Source organism: Musca domestica, unplaced genomic scaffold (assembly GCF_030504385.1).
Source record: "Musca domestica strain aabys unplaced genomic scaffold, Musca_domestica.polishedcontigs.V.1.1 7, whole genome shotgun sequence".
NCBI classification, from domain to species: Eukaryota; Metazoa; Arthropoda; class Insecta; order Diptera; family Muscidae; genus Musca; species Musca domestica.
The window spans coordinates 10,135,901-10,155,845 of NW_026712383.1; the positions used below are offsets into that span (position 1 = coordinate 10,135,901).

The window sequence follows — 19,945 nt, forward strand, 5'->3', positions numbered from 1 at the left end:
ATCAGAAGTAAAAATGCAGCAAGCTCGGCATGCCGGGCCAAACTTTTAATACCCTTCACCATTTTGAAGAAACTTGAAACATTTCCAACAAATTCTGTCGAAAATACCATTGTATGGGAGCTATACGAAGACGTGGTTCTCCATAAGTAAATTTTTGTCAGCGGCTACAGTTTGCATTACGAACATTAAATATGAAATTTGAAACAATTTCAGTGAATAATGTCCCTAAAATCATCAAAATACCGAATATCGGGAGGTACGGTTATATGAGGATATCTATATAGACAATTCAACTCGTGAATCTATAGAGACAATTCTCTTTCAGGGGGTAAACTACTTAAAAAAATGTGGTTAAAATCATCAAAATACCGAATATCGAGGGGTACCGTTATATTGGGGCTATACCATATCGGGACCGATATAGATAAGTATCTTCCAGGGGATAAAGTACTCACAAGGAACTTCTTGTGTGGAATTTCAGACAATACCATTGGAAAATGTGGCTAAAATCATCAAAATACCGAATATCGAGGGTACCGTTATATGGGTGCTTTACGATATCGTTAACCTATAAAGAGAATTCTCTGTCAGGGGGTAAAGTGCTCACAAAGAACTCCTTGTGTAGAATTTCAAGCAATTCCGTTGAAAAATGTGGCTAAAATGATCAAAATACCGAATATCGCGGGGTATCGTTATATGGGGGCTATACGATATCGTGGACCTATATAGATAATTCTTTTCCAAGGAATAAAGTGCTCACAAAGAACTCATTGTGTGGAATTTCCGACAATTGCGTTAAAAAATGTGGCTAAAATCATCAAAATACCGAATATCGGGGGGTACCGTTATATGGGGGATATACGATATCGTGGATCTATACAGACAATTCTCTTTCAGGGGGTAAAGTACTCACAAGGAACTCCTCGTGGGGATTTTCAGACAATTCCGTTCCCGAATATCGGGAAGTATCGTTATATGGGGGCTACACGATATCCTGGACCTATATAGATATTTATTTTCCAAGGAATGAAGTACCCACAAGAAACTCCTTGTGTGGATTTTCAGACAATTCTGTCAAAACATGTGGCTAAATCATCAAAATACCGAATAGCTGGGGTACCGTTATATGGGGGACATACGATATCGTGGACCGATATAGCCATCTTGGAACTTGACCTGCCTGCAGACAAAAGACAGATCTGTGCCAAAATTTAGCTTCCTATCTTAATTCGTTTTGACTGTAGCGTGATTACAACAGACGGACGGACAAGTCTAAATCGTCTTAGAATTTTACCCTGATCTATAATATATATACTTTTTTTGGGTATAAAATGATTATTACGATAAGTTACAAACGGAATGACGAACTTAATATACCCTCCCTATTATTGACATGTCTGCAAACAAAAGACTGATCTGCGCAAAATTTGTGCAGTTACAGACGAAATGACGAACCTAATTATGTGTGGTGGAAGGTATGAAAAGCTTTGAAAAATACTATAAAAAGCGTAAAACTTCCGAATATATACTATATACTATACTAAAAGTCATGCAGAACAAGCACACGTCTGAGTAAAATTTTATCAAGCTACTTCATTTTGTTCGGAAGCTAGAGTGATTTTTACGGACGGACATCGTTATATCGACATAGAATTTTATACTGATCCTCCATACTATGGCGGAGGGTGTAAAAAATGCAACAGTAAATGCTGCCTAAAAGAAATAAATTGGACAAATTTGAAGAATTCTATATAAAGTATTACATAAGCATTCTCTTAATAAATATGCTTAACATAGCATAGGCAAAAGTGAATTATACTTGAATTCGAATTAAATTAATTTTTATACCCAAGACAACACATATCATATGGAGGGTATATTAAGTTTGTCATTCACCGAAATAATCATTTTAGACCCAACAAAGTGTATAATTCTTGATCAGAGTTCGTCCGTCTGTATGCTTGTTTTTATTCGCGAGGGTCCAAATGGCATGTGATAGGAAGATTTTGTATAGAGTTGTCTTTTGTCTGCAGGTCCGAAGATGAGCAGTATATGTGAATGTTTTCATATAGACCCCATATAATTATACCCGTCTATATTTGGTATGTTCTACATACTGTGACATAACATTGTCTATAGGTCCACGTTTTCATATAGCCCTATGTTCCCGTATTTTGACGATTTTAAATTTCTGACACAAAAATTTACTGAAATTTTGAAATTTCGGTATTTGCAGATATATTTTATTTTCCAAATCGTGGAGGCTATTACAAGTTACATGTTTGAGCTCAGTTCTTTCTTTAATTCAGCTATTCCGATAACAGATTGGAAAAGGTTTCGTGAGGTGGTCCTCAAATTGGATGGAAATTGTGGTCAGGACCATTACGATATCCAAAATCAACATCGTTTTGGACATACATTTGGTCACCTGGCTCAATTTCGACACTGTGCACAATTTTGGGGGTTATGTTTTTTTTTTTTGTTATGACGTGCAAACACAGGTCAATAGCACATGTGAAAGCTGTCGCATGTTCCAATGCCTCTCAAAAGTTTCGCATGGTTCAATGCAATGTAAAGATTTTAATTCTAATTTCCTTCGATTTCAGGGGCGACGTATATTATTGTAATATTTATTAACGAAAATTAATGTCCAGAAAAAATGTGGCTGGTGTCCCACATGCAATCTGAAACAGCGTTTTTTGCTAAACAAAAGATATTATTTATTTGGGTTGAATTCTGGCTCTATGATCATTTTGAGTTAAAAAATGTTCCTTTCTACATTGTTTCAATGGACACTTCATTCCTTTATAAAAGTTTTAATTTATGGAAGAAATTTTCTAGACCCTTATCTTATACCTTATTTTGTATTGTTATTACAAGCTAACTGGGGTTTAAAAATGAATTTATTAGGAAGACTTTTGAAATATTCCCAAACACTATATGATAAACATTCCCATAAATATTACCAGCACATAAATAAATAAAACTAAACGACTTCTAATAAAATCTTAAGACAAGACATAAATATATTGGAACATCCGAAAAAAAATATAAAAAACAAAATACTGGTCATTTATAACCAATGGAACTGTGGTGTCAACCATATTCCCTGTTCGCTTGGTCAAAGTAAATTCGCATCACGAAACATATTTATATACATTAGGAATCGTTTAATGTTTAATCTCTAAGCTACGGTGTGTTACTGCTGTTATTGTAACTGTTACGATAAATTTCCCAGCGTTTTCGGTCTCACGAAGTCATTTTGGGATTACCTTTGTTAAATTACCCTTAAATGTTGGCAATAATTTACCAAATTATTTGTCTTTTTATTGTATATTTTACGCTCTTGTTGCTTTTGTTTTTCAAAAAAGTCTTTCTATTTGTTTTAGAAGTGGGCAATAATTTTGAGGGTAAGAATGTGCATAGTAATCAGATTAATTATAAAAGCTTTAAAAGTGATCCGAATCCTGATGTCATGCGGCAATTAATCTGTTACTCGTTGGTATGCTTAAATTATACAACAGAAAATAAATTAAGACAAAGCAAAAGAAAAACCAGTAAAGAAAGTCTTAAAGTCGGGCGGGGCCGACTTTATGATACCCTACACCACTTTGGTAATTTAGTAGAGTTGAGCATAACAATTAAAAGTTTTTATGGGAGAATTCAATCATACACGCTATGATTATAATTATAATTTAAAGTTCAAAGGACTAAATATGCCGAAGCATTTGTATCTTTTAAATTCGGACTTATATTGCCCATTTGGTGCACAATTAATTTGAAATCGGTTAAAAATATATATGGGAGCTATATCCAAATCGGAACCGATCTCGATAAAATTTGGCAAAGATATTTCTGAGCTGTATTTGATATATTTCGGAGTGCATATTACGGCTGTGGGTAACAAGTATGACAAATCGGATGAACAATGTACATGGGAGCTATAGCTATATTTGAACCGATCTTCACCAAATTTGACATACTAGCTTCTAGACTCAATTCGGTCGTAAGTGCCAAATTTCATTCTATTTGGACAAATATTAGACGTTTGGTGCGGAACACTCGGGCAGCGTGTGATGGTTCCATTGACCGTTTGAAAGCCATAATTTGTGCCAAAGTTGACCAATTCGAACAAATTATAAATTATTCTAAAATTTGATGCTATCTCCGACATTTTTTGCTTTCATTCAATAAAATAAAAAAAATAAAAAATTATGGCGTTCGACTTTGACGTTTAATCATTTGCACTGACATTGACCATTTGGTACACAATTAATACGGATGCAAACATATATGGGAGCTATATCTAAATGCGATCCCATTCTTTCCAATTTCAATAGAGTTCGTTGTTGGGACAAGCAGATATTGTTTAAAGAGCTTCATTTAAATCGGATAATAAATGCAACTACTTTAAAGTACTAATGTAAGTTGAAGGTTAAAAGTAGTAGTCTACTGTATATTAACAGTAGAGACTATCTTTTTGTTGTTCATTAATTACTGTTAAGGCCCTAATAGTTTTGGGAACATCCCCAATGTTTTTGAAGCAAACATTTAGTAATTGTGTGTTTTCTTCGACTTTTAAATGCGTATGTAAAGTTATTCTGAAACTTAAACTTATTCTAAAATTTGATGCTATTTCCGACATTTTTTGCTTTCATTAACAAAATTTAAAAAACAAGTAAAAAAAAAATTCATAACAGAAGTCAAAATATTTTTAAATAATCGATCAATGGCTGAGGGTGTACATCAGTCGGCAAAACCTACCGATACTTTTTACTTGTTTTTTAAATTTTGTTAATGAAAGCAAAAAATGTCGGAAATAGCATTAAATTTTAGAATAAGTTTAAGTTTCAGAATAACTTTACATACGCATTTAAAAATCGAAGAAAACACACAATTACTAAATGTTTGCTTCAAAAACAATGGGGATGTTCCCAAAAATTATTAGGGCCTTAACAGTAATTAATGAACAACAAAAAGATAGTCTCTACTGTTAATATACAGTAGACTACTACTTTTAATCTTCAACTTACATTAGTACATTAAAGTATTTGCATATATACGAAAATCGAACATTTATACCCAATTTATGGGAAATAATAAATGGCATATTCATCTCAGAATTCTGGATGAGAGACATATATTTAGATATAGCAAGTTGTAAAGAATCGCAATTTATGACAGATAAAAGTATTAAAAATGTCCCTTTGTGGGTGAGTACCAACAGGGGTTCGCATATATATGGCATCTTCACAACAGATCTTATGTTAGCGAAAATGTATGTAAAAATAGTAGGATGTGTGTAATTTGAAGACAATCGGACTCTTACATCACATTTTATGAGAGTTGTAATTATTCAAAATTTTGACCATTTGTGGGGGAGGTACTTGATGGAGTGAAATGATATCGTCGATTTTCACACCTGGCCTAGCACTGACGCAAATATTAGGATATACAAAGTTGGAGCAAAATCGGATTATCCTTTTTCTTTCTGATCGAAAAATATATTTTTTGAAAATTTCGAAGTTTTGTGGGGGAGGTACCAGAACGAGTGAACCGATATTGCCCATCTCCGAACTCGATCTAAGTTTGACAAAAATATTACGATGTACGCAGTTTGGAGCAAATTAGATACTCCCTCCGAGAGTTATCGTGCGCATCAGCTAGCCAGACAGACGGACGGACGGACATCGCTAGATCGACTTTAATTGTTCTTAAACTGATTTGGTCCAAAGAGACCTAGGGTCTAAAACCGTTATTTCAATTAGGCACGTTCTGAACGTTTCAAATTGTATATACCCTCTGTAGCCATATGGCTGAGGGTATAAAAATGTAAAAATTATTGTGTTTGATTTTGTTGCAGTTTTTTATCTCACCCTGTATATATCTTTCCCTCTTCAATGAATATTAACGTTTTCGGCATTTAAAGGTTCCTGCCATAATTTTGAATACAATTTTCTGTACTTTATAGTTTTGGCATCTTATTAGGTAGAATTTCTCTATACTAAGAACTTTCCCACTATTTACTATAAACCCTATATAATGGTTACTCCACATTCTAGGTGCCTTACGGATTTCAGACCAAATTTTTAAGACAAATTCGTGGCAGTTCGACATCTTGTGTTCTCATTACACAACGATATATTTTAACATCGGTTCACACATTGAAACAAACAGTTTTTTTTTTCAAGTTCCTATTTGTTTTATTCAGACAAATTAGTTGCAACTTTATATTTTGGAATCTTGAAATATAGAACGCATCAAAAAAACATTTGTAAATTGCTACAAATTTATAATCTTACTATGAAATTTTTACGCTAAAGTTTCAACTCTCATTGACTCAATATAAAATATTACACAAATCATTGAATAATCGGAAATTGACAGCATTATCAATTGCTTTCTATTATTATTTCCGATTTATATCGCCTGAAACGAGACAAAAAAGGCAAAAATTAACACTGATGAACAAATAATAAATTTGAATATTAATAAATCTTTTTGTTACATATACCTTATATCTGCGCCACCCTTTTCAAATCCAAAATATGTATATATGACCTTGATGAAGCTTCAGCGCCGGTTCTAATCTAAAAGAAAATGTAATTAAAGTTAGATGTATATCAGCATATACTCGTAAAGGCAATCAAAATAAGAAAAACTAAAAATTAAATTAAATCGTTTGAAAATATCGGTTCCCAATTCTTAAGGTTCAATTAAACGTGCCATAGCCGTGGCATATAAAAAAGCTGTTCAAACCAATCTTGTGCGGTATAAAGTAGATACAAATTGAGTTTTGGATTTATACGGTTTTTATACGACTACAACAGTATTATTGGTACCCGACATAGGAAATTATATATGGATCGTCTTATACCTCAGAACTGAGCTCATCTAGCTTTGTGTGTCCGTCATAGCACGGGAGTACAGTTTAGGGCTGACCAGAAGCCTACCTACCTTCTGTTTGGTTATCGGACTATATTTAGCGGGTAAAATAGACGATAACTTTTATGTAAAAAATACGAAAATGTGCACTACACGACGAATATTTTTAATTCTGGGGAAATGTCAGTCCTGACCGTTACATTGATGCTGATATACAAGAAAACGTATATATAGCAAAATTTATACAATCTCATAGATCAATATATATCAAAATATTTGCACAATAAACCTGAAATCGGTTTGAGGATACAAGATATCTGGTAACAAAAATCATTGTTGTTGAATGCATATTACGAATATCAAGGAAATTAAAAACAAAATCGGATGAAATATATTTATGACAGGTTTAGCTATATCTGAACCGGTTTTCACTAAATTTGATGTACTTGCTTCTAGACTGAATTCTGTAGGATATGCCAAAATTCAGACCATTTGGACTGATATTGGTTATTTGGTGCACAAATAACCCGATTAACACGTTTGAAGATATATATGGGAGCTATATCCAAATCTGAATCGATCTTGACAAAATTTAATACATTATTTCAGAGCTGTATCTAATATCTGGTACAAAAGATCATTGTTGAGGAATGCATATTACCCATGTAAAGGATTTAAAACCCAAAATCGAATAAAACATATATATTGGAGCTACAGCTTTTTCTGAACCGATTTACACCAAATTTGAGGTACTTGTTTCTAGGATGAATTCAGTCGTAATGGCCAAAATTCAGTCCTTTTGGGCTGATATTAGCCATTTGATGCACCATAAACCTGATATAGGATAAAGATGTATATGGGAGCTATATCCTAATCTGAACTGAACTCGATAAAATTAGACCGAGGTATTTTCGAGCAGTATCTGATGTCCGGTACCAAATAAAATTCGCGTGGAGTGCATATAACGCACTTGGGGGACTTAAAACACCAAAATGGGATGAAACATATATATGGGAGCTATGTCTTAACCGATTCTCTCCAAATGTGATGTACTTGCTTCTATATTGAATTCGGTGGGATGCACCTAAATTCAGGTCATTACGACTTATATTGGCCATTTGGTGCACAATTACCCTGAAATCGGTTGAAGATTTATGGAAGCTATATCTAAATTTGATCCGATTATCACCAATTTCAATAGGGTTCGTCCTTGGACCAAACAAAAATCTTGTGTGTAAAATGTCATTTCAATCGTATAATAAATGCTATGAAGATCCTCAAAAGTAGCTATGGGTCTATCTCGCTTCCTTCTCCCTGTTACAAACAAATCCAAACAGGCAAAATAACCGTATCACTATGTGCAGTAGGGTATAAAAATCAATTCAGATATAGCTATAGCTACCTTATATAGGTTACACCCGATTTGGTGTTTAAGTCCCCCCACATTCGTACTATGCACCCCTCAAGAATAATGTTTGGTATCAGATACAGCCCAGAAATACCTCTACCAAATTTTATCAAGATCGGTTCAGATTTGGAAATAGCTCCAATATATATCATCAACCGATTTCGGGTTAATTGTGCGCCAAATGGCCAATATATGTCAAAAAGTCCTAAATTTTGGTACACCCGACCGAAGTCGGTCTAGAGGCAAGAACATTAAATTTGGAGAAAATCGGTTCAGATATAGCTATAGCTCCCATATATATATTCGTAATATGCATTCGACAACAGTGATATTTGGTACCAGATAACATATAGAGCCCGGAAAAACCTTTGTCAAATTTTATCGAGAACGGCTAGGATTTGGATACAGCTCCCAAATATATTCTTAATCCGATTTCAGGTTTATTGTGCAAATTATGACAAATATCAGCCCATACGTTTTCATTTTCTGGAACTCGAAGTGCTATCATGTACATTATAGCAACGTTATATGATATAAAGGATTAAAATCTGTCGGTCAAATTTATTGAAAATCGATTCAGAATTGGATATGCCTCCCATATATTACTACCCTTGGAAACCAAACTATAACTGCTCTAAAGCCAAATTTTGAATGTTGGTATGACCTACTTCAAATAAATTCCTTTGTTACGGGTGCTCTTCTAAATATGCATAGTGTTGTAGGGTATCATATTGTCGGCCCCGCCTGACTTTTAACTTTTCCTTACTTGTTTTCTGGACTGAATTCTGTCGGATGTGTCAAAATTCGGGTCAAATCGACTCAGAAAATAATTCTATGAAGATCCTCAAAAGTAACTATGGGTCTATCTCGCTTCCTTTTCCTTGTTACAAACGAATGTACAAAGACATAATATACTTATCACTATGTGGTGTAGGGTATAAAAATAATACGTAAAAGTGAAATGGTATTTATTACTTTATCTTTAAATTGCATTCGATTTACTTACAGGATAGTTTTTTGTCTTGAAGCTAAGATGAAATCCCTTTCTTTAAATTAAAATGCATTCCCTTAATTTTATTGACTTTTGACTAATACACTGTCATTTCAGGATCATTAATATGAAGAGGGTCAGTGAGTCTGAAAGAAAACAAAAAATATTTTGCAATTCCAATTTGACCTTTTCTTAGTTTAGAGTTATTTTATATCATAAAATCCAATGTGTTACAAAATAAATTTTTCATCGTTTATTTTTGCCTCTTTCGTTATCTGTTTTTCCTTTTTAAGAATGTTAAGTATTATAACAATTTTGTATATTTTCTTAGAATGAGGAAATCTATTCTCGGAACGAAAGTAATTTGCCATGAAAATATTACCCGTTTTGATACTACAGTTTAATGTCATTTGCGTAGATAAGAATAGAAATAAATTCCAATGGAGTCAATGTCAACTAAAAAATGTGAAGAAATTGAAATGTTAAAAATTTTTTTTACACCAACTGTTGAAGAGAATAACGAGCTTGAAAATGTTTTCATACAGGAATCAGTAAGGAGAGATCAAAAGTCGGGCGGGGCCGATTTTATGTTACCTTACACCACTATGCATATTTAGTAGAGCTCCCGTAACAATGAATTTATATGAAGTAGATCATACCACCTATCAACACTTGACTTTAGAGCAGTAATAGTTTGATATAGGGTGCATGATATCGCATGGAGAAGGATCATATTAAAAAAATATATATCGGAATCAAGTAGGACAAAATGGAAACATATGTCCCGAAATTCACTCCATTTGGGCTGATATTAGACACTATTTGCACAATATACCTAATATCGGATTAAGGATATGTATGGGAGATATATCCAAATCTTAGCCGTTCTAGATAAAATTTGCCGGAAGTATTTCCGAGCTTTATAAGATATCTGGTACCAAATATCATTGTTGTCGAATTTGATGAATTCGATCGGATGTACCAAAATTCAGGACTTTTTGACAGATAGTGGCCACTTAGTGCACAATTATCCCGAAATCGGTTGAATATATATATGGGACCTATATCCAATACTGACCCGATCTTTATAAAATTTGGCAAAGGTATTTCCGAAACAAATATTGTTTGGAAAATTTCATCTCAATCGGATAATAAATACGACACAATTACGCTTCTGTCTACTTTATTAATCCAAGGGTAACATCAATAGCCATGGTGCTTGTGTGTTGATGTATGTATCACAGAGAGATACAATTTTGTAGTCTACAATAGTGTAGAGCACTGACTTGTAAGTCTTTGAGGTTTGTTGAGCTCAGCATATATATATGCTTCTCAATGATTGCAACTGTTACGTTTACATCATTACGTTTACATCACTACAATTTTGCACAGATCAGTCTTTTGCAGTCAGGTCAAGTTCGAAGATGAGTTACATCGGTCCACTATCGTATGACACCTTATATAACGGTCTCCTTGATATGCGATATTTTGATGATTTTAGGCACGTTTTTAAATGGAAATGTCTAAAATTCTACACCAGGAGTTCTTTTGGGGGTACCATATAACGGTACATTCCGATATTTGGTATTATTGTCTGAAAATCCGCATAGCGAGTTCCTTCTGAGTACTCAACCCTGAAAGAGAATTGTCTATATTGGTCCACGATATCGTATATCCCCCATATTACGGTACTTCCCAATATTCGCTAATCAATAAAATACCGAATATTGGGAATTACTGTAATATGGGGGATATACGATATCGTGTAGCTAAATTTTTGAATGAAATTGTCTGAAAATAAACACCAAGAGTTCCTTCTGAGAAGTTTGGAAGAGAATTTTCTATATAGACCCGCGATATCGTGTATCCCCCATATAATTGTACCCCACGGTTTTTATGTAAGTTGTATTTAACACAATAAACCATAAATATTTACCCAAATTGCCAAGTAAGAAACAGTCTAGATGATGTCCCAAAAATGTTGGACAACAAAACAAAAAAATATTAAGTAATTTATATTATATTCATAACAGCTGGTATACCTTTGTAATAAAAGGTATCGGCAGGTTAATCTTTTTTTTTTCCATTTTTACCTCATTGTTTGTACTCAATCTAGATATGTTGGGTACTACGATAAACATACTAATTTTACACATGTTTTATTACAAAAGAAAACGACATAGTTTTTTATTTGTATTAATGACGAAAAGAATGCAATGCAGGAGTCGGAGACGAATAATTTAATTGGAGCCTATGGAGGAAAAACTGTCATGACATTGACCACCGACTTAATTGTGTGTCAATTTTAAACCTCTTTTCAAAAAAAAAAAAAAAATCTCCGATTCTTCAAAAAAAATTATTTAAGGTCTTATTGCAAAACAGAAAACTTAAAAAAAATCTCATAAGCACACCAAAATTCAGAACAAGTTGAAAACACAGAAGTTCAATATCGAAAGTAACCTCAGTCCTAACAATAAAAGTTTTCCAACATGTTTGTACGTTTCCCATACCATTGAACAATATTGGCAAACAGAATGAACAAAACAAGACATAAGAAAATTTGAATACGAATGACAAAAATTAATAAGAAGAAAAACTCGAAGTAAAACAAACTGTCCGGTAGTTAAGACACACACACATATATGTTTCCTAAGTCATTTGATAAGCAAAAGTCAAAGTCGAAATTAAAGAAATTTCTTCCTTTTTATGGAACAAGACATCGTTAAATCGACACAAAATTTTATGGCTTTATTACACCTTCCAGAATATTTTCGCGATAATATTCGCCATTTATTCTGATGTCACGGTCGATTAATACGGCCTACATCATCACCATGGCTGGCGCTTGAGTTCTGGTGGCCAACCTTTTTCAGCTGACCTCTTTGGCAAGTAAGCACCATCATCATTCATTTTGTTTGTTTACAAAACTGCTGTAAAACAAATGTTTTCTCATCGGAGAAATTCGGCAGTTTGCCACTTTCGGTCAAGCGAAGGAACTCCATAGCTCTTCTGAGTCTATTTTCTTTCTGTTGCGGCATAAGTTCTTGCACTTTTTGGAATTTCAATGGCTTTACCCCCAGCCAATTTTTTCAATATTTGCAAAATGGAATATTTTTATTTATTTTTTTAAAACTATTTCGGGCTACGCTACCAGTATCACGGTAACGAGCGATGGTACGAGACCCATAGAATTATTAAATTTTAAATGCTGGAGTGCTTTGACGATAGCCACTTGTGGTTTTCCAGTCAAATATAAAAAAATCACAAAATGCTTTTGTACGCTTGTAAACAATATAATGAGCTGTCACTGGAATATTAATAACAGTTGTCAGACGAGTGGTTTAGAAATGGTAGCAGTCTGAAGTTGGTTGCAGATTTTTCATCTCACCCTGTATACCATCCATTCTGTAGCGGAGGCACCGACGTAGCCAGGCGGGCCCAAAATTATATTGTTTATAATATTTATGATATTAACATAATGTGATATTGGTAAACGTTTAAGAGTATGCGAGGAAACTTTGCACCATAATACGTGTTTGGGTGTATTTTTGTTTTCTATTTTTGCTTTTGAATAGTGAATTTTTATAGTGAATTTTTAATACTTTTTTGGCAATTGAAACTACTTGCAAATCAAACATTCAACTTGTTTTTACAAAGAGATTTTGCCGTCGGCTTTGTGCCCAGTTTACATGTTACTTGTAATGAGAAAGGAATTTTTTTTTTTGCTTTGTAACCCAACATTTTCGATAAGACAGACGGACATTTTTAAATACACTTTTTTATGCTGGTCAAAAATATGTTCCTTATTTTTAGTTTATAATGCATGTTTCAAATTTTTGCAAATTACATTTTCAGGAGTAGAGTATAATTGCCGAATGTCCTTAAGTGGCGCTTGGTAACACAACATCAAAAGCATTTCTTGCTTATGTTTGTTGTTCTCATCATTGTCAAAAATTATATTACCTTAGACACTCATTCATCCCCTCAGTTGTTGAGAGGGTGTGATTAAATGGTTTTTTGTTTTGATTCTTCGTTCGTATCCTTTCGTAAAATCGGGAATCACAAACAACAATAAACAAGCGGCAGAAACCAAAAATGCGAGTAGCTTTGAAATCAACGGGACAACAAGAAACTAAACAAGTTAAAAAGCAGTAAGTTCGGCCGGGCCGAACTTTTAATACCCTCCACCATTTGCAACGAATTTGGAAATTTTCAAAAAATAAAATCCTTAAAAAATTCTGTTAAAATTTTAAAAATACCGAATATAGCCGTTGTTTTGGGGTCTATACGACGTGGACATACATAGGCATTGTTTGTCATAAGCCATTACCATATTCAAATTCGAAACTTGAAATAAACGGTGAATAATGTAGCTAAAATCATCAAAATACCGAATATAGGGAGGTACCGTTATATGGGGGCTATACGAAGACCTGGACCCGCACAGACAATTTTCTGCCACAGACAGTAGTTCCCATAACGAACTACAAATACCAAATTTGAAACAATTCCCGTGAATAATGTCGCTAAAATCATCAAAATACCGAATATCGGGAGGTACCGTTATATGGGGGCTATACCAAGACGTGGACTGCACGGATAATTTTCCGTCTTAGGGTGTAGTATCCATTTTGAACTTCAAATACCAAATTTGAAACAATTCCCGTGAATAATGTCGCTAAAATCATCAAAATACCGAATATAGGGAGGTACCGTTATATGGGGGCTATATGAAAACGTGGACCTTCATGGCCCATTTACGAACTTAACCTGCCTACTGGAAAAATAAACATGTGTGCAAAATTTTAGCCACCTATCTCAATTCATTCGAAAGATAGCGTGATTACAACAGATAGACAGACAGACGGACAGACAGACAGACAGACGGACATCGTTAAATCGACTTAGAATTTTACGCTGATCAAGAATATATATACTTTTTTGGGTCTGATATGAGTATTTCGAGGAGTTACAAACGGAATGACAAAGTTAATATACCCTCCATGTATGGTGGAGGGTATAAAAACAAACCAAAGAAAAACAGAAATCCATAAAGAATCGGAAGAAATAGATAATGATAATATAACAATAATTTCTATTAATTCCAAACCAAAGGCAGGATTCGATGGGTATCCTAAATTGTATGTAAATTTTTAGTCTTGGCCTTCTGGTCTTTATTTTTATTTTCTCTTGTTTGCACAATTCTGTTTTCAACTGTTTATTGCTGTGTATTCCAAAGAAATTTTCTGTTGTCTTTTTTATTTCTTCTTCTTTTATGTTTTCTTTTGTATAATTTCATTTGTTTACGCTGCGAAAGCAAATATTGCGGGTTCGAGATTTTATTCGGTTTATTCAATGCTTTTGCCTTGTTCGAGGTAGAAGACTTATTTGGCATACAAAGCGCCAAGGGCTTCAGCATTTATATGCAATGTTTCTAATTCACCCGACGACTAGAATCAAGTGACTGAATGTACGGAAATTAGTTAGTTGTAATTCAACCTACTTTTGTCGATGAAACTTAAACAATCTTTGCAGAGTTACATTTCAGCTGTTTTCTGCAAATGTGTACAGTTGTTGATGTGCGTCATGCGTTATAAGTAACATTTTCCATCCAGAAGAGAGCTTCCCACAGTCAGCTGTATAAAAGAAAGCTTTCCTTGCCTCAATTAACATGTGATATCAGTCTCCACGTGAAATTTCCAAAGTTCACAATTCCAGCAGGTGTTTTTTGCACGATATTCTCGAGTGCCTTGCCTACTGTCGCCAGAACTATAATTTCTCTCTAACCTAGCTAAAATCACAAAATACACAAATAGCCACATTAAATTTGTTTTCCTCCTATTGCCTTGTACCAGTGGCAGACACATGTTTATTTGTCTCTTACCAGAGCAAAATGTGAAATATTTGTGATTTCTTATATTAATAGTTCATAGACAAACACCCCTGTTTGCGCACACTTTTTGTTCACATTTGTTGCTCAGAAAGTTTGCATTCTCTTTTGATTCTCTCTTACCTCTTTCCATGATATTTATGTCGATGTCCTTGATTACATTGTCTACATTACATGCTTACACCTGGCAGTACCATGTGGTACTCTCTCTCAACATTATTGCTTCTGTACTCTTCAATAATATACTCACAACTACTTATTAATCATCTCCCAGTTTAAAGAGATTATCTGCAAAGAAAAACAAGAAATTCCTCCTATTGTTATTCAGTCTGTGAAACTCATTCCAAAGTTTAAACAAAAACAGAGAGTGGACTGAGATTTTGCAAATTTAACAAGGATGTCTCTTTTCATTCCTTTCCTCTTTTTTTGTAATTTTTGTTGTTATTGTGTTTAGCTGCTATCACATACCGGCATTTAATGGACAAAGGAATTGTGTCCTTTTTAAGCGTAGCGTATATTCATCAGATATTTAGCTTTTTCCCTTTCCCTTATTTTTTTATGTGGTTTGTGAGAGTGTTGTGTTTAACTCTCTCTACACAATATAAATGCACCATTTAACTTCTAGGAAGAAGTTTGGGTTTTTCTGCTCCATCAGTGCGTAGTTGGAACATACTCACCTGCTTCTCATTTAGCCTCTCCCTATTGGCCTCATACCACGGACAACATGTATATGGTGAGCATATACGGGAGCTATATCCAAATGTGAGCCAATCTTCAAAAAAAATTTAACACTTATTTATGAGATGTATCTGATATCTGATACCAAGAGTTATCGTTGTATAGAGCATATTACGCATGTGAGGGGCTTAAAACCCCGATCTAATAAGATTTTCACCAGATTTGAAGTAATATTTTCAAGGATGAATTCAGTGGGAATTGCCGAAATTCAGGTCATTTGGACTGATAGTGGTGAACAATTAACCCGGTTGAAAATATATATGGGATCTATATCTAAATTTGAACCAGTTCTCATCAATTTCAATACGGTTAGTCCTTGGACCAAACACATTTATGAAAATTTTATTTCAATCGAATAATATATGCGACCTGAATTTTATTCACAAAAATACAGGTCACATACAGACCGACAGACATGCATAAATCGACTCAGAAAGTGATTCAATCAAGATCCTCAAAACTAACTATGGTCCTATCTTGCCTCCTTCTCCACGTTGCAAATCATTGCAGAAAGACATAATGCCCTTACCGCTATGTGGTGTAGGGTTGAAAAAGAAGATAAGATGGTATCTATCATGTTCAGATAATCTCCATAGCGACCACTTTATTTCGTCACTAACTTTCCGACCGACATTTGTCGGTAACTCAGTTAGAGAATTGCACAACTGGTGATTATTATGCCCCACCTTGTCTTCATTGTACCATGGTTTTAAAAAATTTATTTTCTCGCATAACTATTTTCTCGTAAAATAACAAAGTACTATACGATGACCGAATTTAAATTGTAAGTCGAATTTAAACTAGGTCAAACTAAAATCCGTTGTCTCTTTATTTCTACTTCGGGTCTTTCCAGCTTAATAATCAGAAGTTTTGGATCTCACAAAGTATATATATATACTTGATCAGCATCGAATTCTATGTCTGTCTGTCTGTGAAAATCACTCTAGCTTCCGAACGAAATAAAGTAGGTTGATACAATTTCAGTCAGATGTGCCTCAGATTCGCAGGATTTTTGGTATTGAGAAAAATTAGGGCCACCCTTTATTATAGTTACATTTTTTTGGTTTCAGTCATAATTTTAACCCGAATTTGGTTGAAAGCACGTGTTTTCATAATGGAAGAAAACTCCTTTTATAGAACTGTCAATATAAGTCTAAGATTTAATATAGTCTGTGACACAAAATTGTCCACATCTTCGTATAGGCCCTAATAAAAGGTACCTCCCTATAATCGATAGTTTGATGATTTTATTTCGTATTTGAAGTTCCAAACAGGTAATACAGTCTATCATAGCAAATTGCATATGCAGGTCCAGGTCTTCGTATAGACCCCATACAACGGCAACTCCGTACATTCGGTATTTTGAAGTTTTACGAACATATCCACCAGAGTTGTTTTAAATTTCGTATTGTAAGTTCGTAATAGCTGCTACAGCCTGTGACCGGAAATTACCTATGACGGTCCACGATTTTTTGTAGGTCCCAAAAAACGGTACTTCCCAATTGTCAGTGTTTTTGATGATTTCAGCCACTTTATTCACCGATTTAAAGTTTTGTATTTCAATATCGTAATGGTCAATGACAAAAATTGGATATACCGGTATATTCGGTATTTTTATACCGTCCACCATACATTCGTCATTCCGCTTGTAACTCATCGAAATAACCATTTTAGACCCAACAAAGTACATATATTCTTGATCAGCGTAAATTCTAAGACGATTTAGCCTTATCAGTCCGTCTGTAGTAATCACGCTACAGTCAAAACGAATAAAGATAAGAATCTAAAATTTTGCACAGATCTGTCTTTTGTCAGCAGGCATGTCAAGTTCGAACATGGGCTATATCGGCCCACGATATCGTGTAGCTCCCATATAACGGTATCCCCGATTTTCGATATTTTGTTAATTTCAACCACATTTTTCAATGGAATTGTCTGAAATTCCACACAAGGAGTTCCTTGTGAGTACTTTAGTCCTTAAAAGAGAATTGTATTTATAGGTCCACGATATCGTATAGCCCCCATATACCGGTACCCCCCGATATTCGGTATTTTGATATATAGGTCCGCAATATCGTATATCCCCTATAAATCATAACGTTCCGATATTCGGTGTTTTTAAGACTTTAACAGAATTTTTAATGGATTTTATTTTTTTTTGAACATTTCCTAATTTGTTTTAAATGTTGGAGGGTATTCTATTTTTACTTGTTATGTTTATAGCAGTAATTTTCAACGGATTTTTTTCCTGTGAAATTTGCTCATACCTACCAAATAGTGGAGCGTATTCAAAGCATACATAAAAAATGTGTCCGAGTTCTAATCATGTGATTTCGACCGAATTTGTCTTTTGGTATTAAAAATAGTTACGAATGAACGAAAATGTTTGTCTATTTCTATCAAAAACACGCAAAGAACCATTAACATTTCGATCGTTTAAAGTCTTTTTTGTACTTATACTCATAAAGCAATAGCTGCAATAATTATTGTCATGCCTGTATGTATTCATCGTGTTTCTGTACCAAAAGAACATAATCAATTCCGCAAGACGTACTGTCGTGTATACGTACCTACATCTGTATACAAATACAATATAGTTATTTTTCATTAAGCTCATTGTAGGTTTCTGCTGCATTCAAAAACACCTGATGCTTGACGATTTTAATTATGTAGTCTTTATCCTTTGAGTCATGGACTGCGTTCTTGCTATGTCAAATATTTAATTATGACGGCATGTAAAAATCGTTAACATTTTTGATGTTTCGTCATCATATTGTTCACCGTACCAATGCAATACATTGTAATGTTTGCAATTTTTAATACTTTAGGCATTATTTATGCAAAACATAATATGGATATTGTCGAAAAATGATTTTGCATATGAATGAGTATTACAATCTGTATATTCCCAGTAGGAACCTATAAAGAAAGGCTAAAAGTCGGGCGGACCCGATTTTATGATACCATACACCACTTTGATATATCCTCCTCTGAATCGATTTCTACTAAATTTGTCGGAGGGATATGTGTCGGAACCAATAAAAATCAAAATACACCCTATTTAAGCTGATATTATACTTTATAGGCATAGTAAACGTCAAGTCGGGTTGAAGATATATATAGCTGGTATATCCAAATCTGAACCGATCTCTATAAAATTAAGCAGAGATATTTCTCTGCTGAATCTTATATTTGATAATAACGGTATTTGTTATTGTGTAGAGCATTTTTCGGGTGTGGGGGACATAAATGCAAAATCGGATATGGATAATATATATATTGGCAATAGACGGGGGGGCAATAGACGGGACCTGTACTTTGTTTACAAGAGTACATGGACAGACGGACGGACATGCATAAATCGACTCCGATGTAACTATCAAAAGTAACTATGAGTCTGTCTCGCTTCCTTCTATATGTTACAACACAAGCACAAAGATGTAATACCCAGACCACAGTGTGGTGTTGCGTATAAAAAGAAGCGCTGGAAAATGAACGATATTTTAAATAATTCGAGTAAAAGTGTACCTAAAATCATCAAAACACCGAATATGAATATAATTTCATGTGGGTTATGAAAAGACGTAGATCTCTATAATAAATTTTATATCAGAGGAAAATACAAAATAATGGATACAAACTCCAAATGCCAAATTTTATACCATTCCGGTGCAAAATGTATCAAAAATTTCAAGTTCAATTTTTTTGTGCACTATATTAGCCCAGATAAGATGGATTGTGGTATATAAGACCACATTCAGTCTAGAAGTAAATATGTCAAATTTCTTGAAAATCTGTTCAGATAATGTTGTCGAGATCAGTTCGGAATAAGATATTGCTACCATATATATCCGATATTGCAATTAAGGTTTCCCCAAATTATATTTCACATTTTGTACAAAATGTTACAGAAAAACGAATGTCAAAAGAAAACCAGTAAAAATACCTGTGCAAAATTTTATCAAGATTGAATCATATTTGGACATAGCTCTCATACATATCTTCAACCGATTTCGGGTGAATTGTGCACCAA

At 34.0% G+C, this 19,945-nt stretch overlaps 1 long non-coding RNA gene across 1 annotated transcript; it reads right to left on the reverse strand.

Moving 5' to 3' along the window:
- Positions 1-6,221: 6,221 nt before the first annotated feature.
- LOC131806276 (uncharacterized) lies at positions 6,222-14,734 on the reverse strand. Its single transcript, XR_009343990.1, has 4 exons — positions 14,395-14,734; positions 13,248-13,389; positions 6,515-6,590; positions 6,222-6,429 (listed from the first exon to the last, which is right to left on the reverse strand). It is a non-coding gene; the product is annotated as an uncharacterized LOC131806276 (long non-coding RNA).
- Between the last annotated feature and the right edge of the window lie 5,211 nt (positions 14,735-19,945).